This window comes from Camelus bactrianus, chromosome 17 (genome assembly GCF_048773025.1).
Source record: "Camelus bactrianus isolate YW-2024 breed Bactrian camel chromosome 17, ASM4877302v1, whole genome shotgun sequence".
Classification (NCBI taxonomy): domain Eukaryota; kingdom Metazoa; phylum Chordata; class Mammalia; order Artiodactyla; family Camelidae; genus Camelus; species Camelus bactrianus.
The window spans coordinates 30,760,445-30,770,037 of NC_133555.1; the positions used below are offsets into that span (position 1 = coordinate 30,760,445).

At 34.7% G+C, this 9,593-nt stretch overlaps 1 non-coding gene across 1 annotated transcript; it reads right to left on the reverse strand.

Annotated features, from left to right (window-relative positions):
• Positions 1 to 8,644: 8,644 nt before the first annotated feature.
• On the reverse strand, positions 8,645 to 8,771 carry LOC123612279 (small nucleolar RNA SNORA27). The gene has a single exon (XR_006719504.1). It is a non-coding gene; the product is annotated as a small nucleolar RNA SNORA27 (small nucleolar RNA).
• Between the last annotated feature and the right edge of the window lie 822 nt (positions 8,772 to 9,593).

A 9,593-nucleotide genomic window follows, 5' to 3' on the forward strand; every position in this document is an offset into this window, starting at 1 on the left:
ATGATAAAAATTCCGCAGGTTACCCTTGCCGCCGTTCTCCAGGTGGCTTTCTAGGCAGTCATTATATTTTGTGGGCTATCTGTCCTGTGGGCTATCTGTAGCTTTTGATATTTTGGAAGGATTGACGACATCCATTTCCTTTCAAATAGGGCAGTTTTCAATTTAGCTATGTTCAGCAACCTACAAATCAGTCTGCAAGGCGCTGTGAGGAAGATGGCTTTCAGACCTCGGCTATGTTGCAGGTGACTCTGCCAAGAACCATGAAGTACAGATGCTCTGAAACCTTTGATGAGTCATAAGTAGAACAACATCAAAAGCGAATGTCCCTTGGAGCAAGATACATGAAAGTGAAAACTTAGCTGACAGTATCACGTCATGGGATTCTTTTTAAATAATGGGAAGAAATGAGGCCAGTGCAATATTTATTTCCTCATGGCATGAAATTAGACTTCCAATAAGAAAAGATGTGTGGCATAGAAATAATGAGTAAATTCTTGTAAACTTTAAAAATCACAAAATTAGAATAGTCACAAATACTCCCATTGCTATAGCCTTCTGCAGCTTTTGTAAAAAGTTGGCTGCCTTAAAAAAACCATACAAGTCCTATATTCATTTGCTAGGGCCTCCATAACAAAGTACCACAAACTGGGTGGCTTAAACAATAGAAACTTATTGTCTCATAGTTCTGGAAGCTAAGTCCAGAATTGAGGTGTCAGCAGGGTTAGTTCCCTCTGAGGGCTGTGAGAGAAGGATGTTTGTTCCATGCTTTCCTCTTTGGCTTATTCATGCCTTCTTCTTCCTGTGTATCTCCATATCATCTTCCTTCTATGTGTATCTCTGTGTCCACATTTCCCTTTTTCTAAGGACATCAGTCATATTTGATTAAGACACCCTAATGACCTCATTTCAATTTGATTACCTCTGTAAAGACTCTTATTTCCAAATAAGGTCACATTCTGAAGTGCTTGGGGTTAAGACTTAAACATGTGAATTTGAGGGGCTACACAATTCGACCCATAACAAATAATTTAAAAGTTCTAAAATTATCTTTAGTGATATAATGCATTTCAAGACATTCCAAATTTTCCTTTGGGACCTATTTATAAACATAATTAGATTCAGCAAACTCACAATTTCAAGCTAGATAATAGTGCCTGACATACAATACATTTACAATAAATGTCCTGATTTGAATTTAATTCTATTGGAACCTTAATAATGACTCTGCCAAGTAGTGATTGGATCTCATGGAGTCAAGCAGGTTCCAACTGACTAGAAAACACTTTTTTCTCCAGTTCTTCAGACACAACATGAATTGTCTGAATGCATTGACCTATGAACCTTTATTCTGCAGAGCTTGAGGGTTAAATGTGGCCATAAATTACCACATTTTTTTTTCTGCCAAGATAACTGAATGAGACCAGATGAGAGAGAAATTTTATTCTTTTAATTGCCATTGGACATGCATGATGGCATGTAAACCATGAAACTTAAGTTGGGTCTACCAGAGGAAGTAAAAACCTGCAATAAAGTTGGTCACAAAGGAATTTCTGATCATTAGTCATGAAAAAAGGAAAGGGGGGAAGGGGAGAAGAAGGGGAGGGTACTAATTGATTAAACCATGAACGTTTTTATAGTGGCCAAAAGCCTCCCAAACTTGATAAAAGACACAAAAATGAAGGAGTATTCAAGACATTTTCAGAAAAACAAAATCTGAGGGAGTTCACTCCATTGTATGGATATACCACATTGTGTTTATTCATTCATTTGTTGATGGGCATTTGATTTGGTTTTTCCCTTTTGGTTATTAAGAGTAATGCTGTTATAAACATTTAGGTATAAGTTTTTGTGTAGACATGTGTTTTTAATTCTCTTGGGTATATACCTAGGAGTGGAATTGCTGGGTCATATGGTAACTCTGTGTTTAACTGTTTGAGAAACTGTGAAAGTGTTTCACAGGGTGGCTACATCATTCTACATTCTCACCAGCAATGATAAGTGTTCCAATTTCTCCACATCCTCATCAACACTTGTTATTGCCCATCTTTTTTTATTATAGCCATCCTAGTGTATGATAGCACTCACCTAGTATGAGAGATAATTCATTGTGGTTTTTATTTGCATTTCCCTGATTACTAAATGATGTTACGCATCTTTTCATGTGCTTATTGGCCATTTATATATCTTCTTTGAAGAAATGCCTATTTAGATCATTTGCTCATTTTTCAATTGGGTTGTCTCTTTATTATCAAGTTATTTATATATTCTGAATACTCTTCTCAGATACACAATTTATAAAAATTTTCCCCATTCTATGTATTTTCACTTTATTGATAGTGTCCTTTGATACACAAAAGCTTTTAATTTTAATGAAGTCCAATTTACCTATTTTTTATTTGGTTGCCTGTGCCTGAGATGTCATATCTAAAGACATTGCTACAACTAAGATCACAAAGATTTACATCTATGTTTTCTTCTAAGAGTTTTACAATTTTAGCTCTTGATCTTTAGAACTTTGATTTATTTTGAGTTAATTTTTATATATGGTGTAAGTCAGAGGTCCAACATCATTCTTTTAGATGTGAATATCTAGCGCCATTATTGGAAAGACTGTTGTTGCCCCACATTGAATTGTTTTGGCACTCTTGCCATAATCAATTGACCATAGATATATGGGTTTATTTTTGGACACTGAATTTATTCCATTTAACTCTATGTTTATCTTTATGCCAGTACATTATCTTGATTACTGTTGCTTTGTACTAAATTCTGAAATGAGAAAGTGTGAATCTTCCAACTTTGTTCTTTTTCTGGAACAAAGGCTATTTTGAGTCCCTTGAATTTCCATATGAATTTTGGGATTAAATTATCAATTTCTACAAAAAAAGCCATTTGGGATTTTGACAGAGGTTTTGTTGCATCTGTAGATAAATTTGAGAAATAATATCATCTTAATATTAAGTCTTACTATCCATGAACATGAGATATCTTTACACTTACTTAGGTTTCTTTTCATTTCTTCCAGCAATATCTTAAAGTTTTCAGTGTGTGAATCTTGCCCTTCTTTTGTTAAGTTTATTCCTATTTTATTATTTTTGATGCTATGGTAAACAAAATTATTTTATTACCTTCATTTTTGGATCATTCACCACTAGTGTATAGAAATATAATGGATTTTTGTATATTAATCTTGAATCTTGCAATCTAGATGAACTCACTTATTAGCTCTAAGTGTGTTTGTGTGTATGCACACATGCGCATGTGCATGAATGTGTTTTCCTTAGGATTTTCTACACACTAGGACATGTCATTTGCAAATTAACATAATTTTATTTCTTATTTTTCAATCTGGATGCCTTTTATATCCTTTCCTTGCCTAAGTAGCCTGGCTAAATCTTCCAGTATAATATTAAAAGAAATGGTGAGAATGAACCTCTTCATCTTATTCCTGGTCTTATGGGTAAAGCATTCATTCTTTCACCCATTAAATATGATCTTAGCCATGATGTATTGTTTTGTTTTATAGAGCCTTTTATAAAGTTGAGGGAGATCACATCTATTTCTCATTTATCGACTTCTTTATCATGAAAGGTTTTAGATTTTGTCAAATGCATTTTCTGCAACTATTAAAATGACACGTTTCTGCATTTATTTCATTAATACTGTGTATTACGTTGATTGATTTTAGATGTTAAACCAAACTTCCATTCCTAGGATAAATTCCAGTTGGTCACGGTGTATAATCCTTTAATATGTGGCTGGTTCAGTTTGTTAATATATCTGGTGAGGATGTTTTAAATTCTCTATTCATCAAGGATATTGGTCTCTACTTTTATTTTCTTTTTATGTCTTTATATTATTTTAGTATCAGGGTGGTACTGATATTATAAAATGAGCTGGGAAGTATTCCTCCCTCTTCCATTTTTTGGAAGAGTTTGTGAAGAATTGGTATTAATTCTTTAAAGGTCTGGTAGAATTCACTAGAAAAGCCACCTGGTTCTAGGCTTTTATTCGTAGGAATATGTTCGATTACTAATTCAATCTATTTCCTTTTTATAGGCCTACTTCTTCTTAAATCAGTTTTGTAGTCTGTGTCTTTTTAGGAATTTGCTCATTTCATCTAGGTTATCTAATTTACTGGCATACTTAATAAGTTTATAGTACTTCCTTATAATCCTTTTTATTTGTGTAAGATCAGTATTAATGTCACCTCTTTCATTACTAACTTTAACAATTTGAGTCTTCTCTCTCTTTTTTGATCAGTCTAGTTAAAAGTTTATAAATTTTGTTGATCTTTTCAAACAACCCACTTTGAGTTTATTTTTTCTATTCTCTTTACTATATTTCCATAATTATCTTTCCTTCTTTCTCTTTGCTTTGGATTTAGTTCGCGCTACTTTTTCTAGCTTCTTAAGTTGTAAGATTAGGTTATTGATTTGAAATCTTTTTCCTTTTTTAATACAGGCATTTGAAGCTATAAATTGTCCTCTAAGCATTGCTTTCATTGAATGTCGTAAGTTTGGGGATGTTGTGTTTCCCTTTTTATTTATCTCACATTATTTTCTAATTTCCTTTGTGGTTTATTCTTTAACTCACTGGTATTTAGAAGTGTGTTATTTAATTTCCACATATTTGTAATTTGTTTCTGCTTATTGATTTACAATTCCATTCCATTTGTAGTCAGAGAAGATACCTTGTGTGATTTCAATTATTTTAAATTGATTGATACTTGTTATGGCTTAACATATCAATACTGAAGAACATTCCATATGTACTTGAATATGTATTCTGGTGTTTTGAGGTCGAGTACCTTGGATATATTCTAGTTGGCTTATAGTGTTCAGGTCATCTATTCCCTTGTTTGTCTCCTGTCTAATTCTTCTTGCCAGTGTTGAAAGTAGGATGTTAAAGTATCATTCTATTATTGTTGAATTATCTATTTTATCTTTCAATTTTGCCAGTTTTTGCTTAATGTATTTTGGGACTCTGTTGTCAAGTACATATATATTTATAATCATTATATATACTTGCTGTAGTGACAATTTTATCATTACAAGATGTCCTTCCTTGTCTCTAGTGACAAATTTTATCTTAAAGTCATTGTGTCTGATATAAGTGTAGCCACTCCAACTATAGCCACTCCAGCTATCTTTTGGTTACTATTTGCATGGCTTATCTTTTTTTCATCCTTCTACTTTAACTTACTTGTATATTTAAATCTTAATATGTCTTTTGTAGATAACATATAACATGGATTTTTTTGTAACCCATTCTGCTAATCTCTGCCTTTGAACTGGAATAAATCCATTAACACTTAATGTAATTACTGATAAGGCAGGATTTATGAATTGTAAGATTGATTTCATAGCAAAGAATTCTCTCAGCTTTGATGATCTAAAAATGTTATCTTGATTTCTCTTTCATTTTTTAAATATAGTTTGTTGTATATACAGTTCTTGGTTGCCAATCCTTTTCTGTCAGCATATTTAGTATGTCATCCCATTACCTTCTGCTTCTATGATTTGTTTTTTCTTTCTGTTTTTTTTCACTTGTTTTTAAATTGAAGTATAGTCAGTTTACAATTTTGTGTCAAATTCCAGTGTAGAGGACAATTTTTCAATTATACATGAACATACATACTTTCCCCATGATTTCTAATGAGAAACCAACTGTTAATGTTATTGAGGATTCCTTGTGCATGCTAGTTTTGAGTCTCTTTCACTTTGGCTTTTGACACCCAGATTGATTATTATGCATCTAGGTGTGGATCTCTTCAATTTTATCCTACTTGGAGTTATTTTAGTTCTTGGATAGAGAGATTAATATTTTTCATCAAATTTAGGGAGTTTGGGGCCATTTGTCCCCAAATATTCTTTCTGCTTCCTTCTCTCCTCACCTTCTGGAACGCTCATTATGCATGCTTTGATATGATTGATGACGTTCCACAGGTCTCTGAAATTCCATTCACTTCTCTTTGTTCTTTTTTCTTTCTGTTCCTCAGATTGGATAATCTCAATTAATCTATCATCAGAATCATTGATTCTTTCTTCTGCCTGCTCAACTCTGCTGGTGAGTCACTAACTCTAGTGAATTTTTATTTCAGTGGCCATAACTTTCACCTTCAGATTTCTATTTGACTCTCTTTTAAAAATAATTTCTATCTCTTTATTAATATATCTATTTTGTTGAAAACTGACCACTTTAATTAATATGATATTGCAACTCCACAAATAAGATTCTTCACCTCCTCCAATTTGTTATTGTTGCTGTTTGTTGTTTGTTTAATGACTTTTCTAAACTAATTCTGTAAAGACTGTATTCTTTATCATCTGTAGCCACTGAAGTCTCTGCCCAGTTAGCTTAGTGGTCAGCTCAAAGATTTCTTTAAATATCTAGAATCAGGAAGTTTCCCAGTCTTTGCTGAAGCACTCTGTGTCTTGGGGCACACCTCAATGTTTAGTCAGGCAGTTCGCAATTCTCCCTTACCCTTCACTTCTTGCTTGTGCAGAGTCTCAAGATCAGCCAGAGTTGAGAACTTAGGACTTTCTAAGGTCTTTCTTGAGCATGCAAACAGCCATAAGCATGTGCACAGCCCTACCCCTACAGGTGGCCTTCCAGATTCCCAGAAACATGTCAGAGCTTTTCAAAGCCCCTATGGATATCTTATTGCCCAGTTTTTCCTTTTAAGCTTCTTGGTTATCCGATTGGTGTTCCCAACTATTATTTACTGCCTCAAGCAGTCACAAAGTTAATCAATTGCTTTGAAGTATTTTCAACAAATGTCCCTGGGCAAAATCTTTTTCACACTTTGTGAGTTCTGACAGCCTTACCATTGGTGTCTTTTAGGGAACCTCCAGACAGCTCAGATAATGACAGTTTTCTATGACTGAAGCTGTAAAGGTGCTCCAGCTCCTTTCTGCCCCTCTGGTGGCTGCCAGGCTGTTGGTTCTCAAGGCTGCTGTGGAACTGGAGAAGTGGGACTGGGAATAGGAAAAGTTAACATGCCAGAAAGTTTGCTATTCTCACTGAGATTTGGCCATTTTTCTTGAATAAAGGCTATCCAGATTGCTGTAAGCTTTTGGTTAATTTCCACAGTTTTTAAAGAGTTGATTCTGACAATTTTCGCCAGTTTTCTCATTGCTTTTCTGGAGGAGAGAATTGGGGGAGATCTTTATTCCACCATTTTTGCTGATGCCTTCCAAATGTATTATTTTTATGAGTTTTTTTTTTTTTACTTGAAAAGTATTACTTCTTTAAAAATACTCTGGTAATAAGGTGATGGTGAGGGTACTTCACTTACACGATTTGGTGCCTTCCTAGTTACAAGAAAATATGTGACGTTATTATTAATCACATGACTAGAACAGTGGCTTTTTCTCCCATGGACACAAATTTTGTTGGTTTTCTCTTCCTTATTAAAACGTTTTCTTTTTAGTAGTATTTAAACTACTATAAATTTTTACTATTTAGTAAAATGTTGTGTTCCTCTATAGAGTAAAAGATTTATCAAGACATATCAACCAACTACAGTGTATTTCAATTGTGATTTGAAAAATAAAAACTATTTTTTGACAGTTAGGGGATTTCTGAACATTGGACATTTAATGATATTAAGGAATTATTGTTAATTTTTTGTTAATGAGAAAAATGGCACCAAGATTTTTTAGAAAGTTTTTCTCTTTTAGAAATGCATATTGAAATATATACAGATGAAACTATATGATGTTTAGGATTTGCTTCAAAATAATCTGAGGAAATGGGGGGAAGTGGGTGGGAGTAAGGATGATACAAAACTAGCTATGAGTTGATAGTTGTGTAAACCCCTGGGTGTTGGGTACGAAGGGGTTCATTATACTATTCTACTTTTCAGTGCTCAAAATTTTCCATAATAGAATGGTTGATGTTTTTGTTTTTAAAGTATGTTACTTCAAGCCTAGGCCTGTGAGGAATTTTAGTAATATCTAGTGGGTATGTCTTAAACAAAGCTTGCAGACAGGTAGTTCTTCGGCTGTATTTGGTCCATAGGCATGTTTCGTTTGGCTAGCACCATGTATTTTTAAAAAACATAAATTAGTTACTAATATTTTAGCATTTTAAAACAGGGACATTTTGGATTATCATCCAGATTTCAAGCTTCTGTTGAAATCATCAGAAGCACTGGCCACACTGGACCCCCATCCCACATAGTGAAAACTAGCTGAAGCTGAAAAGTTTCTGTCCCCTTTAGAAAGCATAGGTACTCTCTAACTGCCACAGTTCCCACCCAAGTGTGCGCTCCTGCCTTAGTGTGCTTCAAAGGCTTGTTGACAATAGGAGATGACAATGAGCAATAATCCAGAAGTCTACTTGAGTTTAGTCAGTGGATAATGCAGTTATACATTTGGTTCTGAAGAACAAAACTGATTTAAGACATAACATTTGCCCATATACAAAGCATTCCAAGGAGGCAGAAAAATATCATAGGCAACTTGATGCTAATTAAACATTTCTAATGCGACAGCCTACCAGGTGGGTTTTAACAGGTAGATAACAAATCTAAGTCAATGACAATATAATTGTCTTTCATAAGCTATGGAAACAGGATGCTTTAAAAAAAAATCAGTCAGTTCAAGTTAATTCTATTGTAAGTCTTTTTTCCCTCACAATTTGTTTCCTCTGACAGCTTACAAGACAAACACCTAGTCTGCTTGAGTTTCAAAAGAATATCTCCTTTGTCCCACCTGAATGACCAATAAAGACATATGTCCAATTGGAAAAGTGAAAAGGGTGTCCATAAGTCTTATTAGGTTTAAGATATGTGATCGTTTGGAGACGCAGCTGAAGTGAAAGGATTTCTGGAGGACAGATACAACCTCATCATACCTCCTTCATTTCATCTCTAGCTCCTTACTGCCCCTGTCAAAATACTCTTTTATCTCACAGAACACAATTCAGCTATCACTCTCAGAAGTCCTTTTCTAATTCCCTCCAGGTCTCATTTGCTCTCCCTCCTCCTCACCCCATGGGTACTTAGTGTGTCATTCTCTCAGGACACCTGACCTTCTTCAGTTGTATAGTAGTCATTTGTGCTTTCATCAAGCCCCTTCCTTCTTGTGGAGAATGAAAGGGACTCTTGAAGAGCAGAGACTCTGCAGCCAGATTCCTGGGTTACAATCCCAGTTCTACCATTTGTTAGCAGTGTACAAGTTAGAGAATCTCTCTAAGCTTCAATTTCCTCATCTATAAAAATGGAGCTGAGAACATACCAGCTTCATCAGGTGGTTGTGAGGATTCAGGGGAATGATACATGTGCAGCAGCATGTTAAAATGGAAGTCTTGACTGAGGCACCTGGATTAAGTAGATCTGATGTTTGGAAAGAGGACCTAGAGCAAGCTGTATCTTTTCAAAGGAGCCCTCTGAAAACCAGTTCCTTAACTCTTAAGCCCTTCACGTGCGGATACAAAAGTGTTCAAGAGTAGATTCTGAGGAGGCTTTTTAAAAGAAGACTTCTGTGGAGATAGTTATCCTGTGAATCCCACCCACCCAAAGGCTCGCTCCTTTCATCTCAAGTCGTGAGAGACAGTCTGTAAGGAAACCACCTGGAGAGATGAAT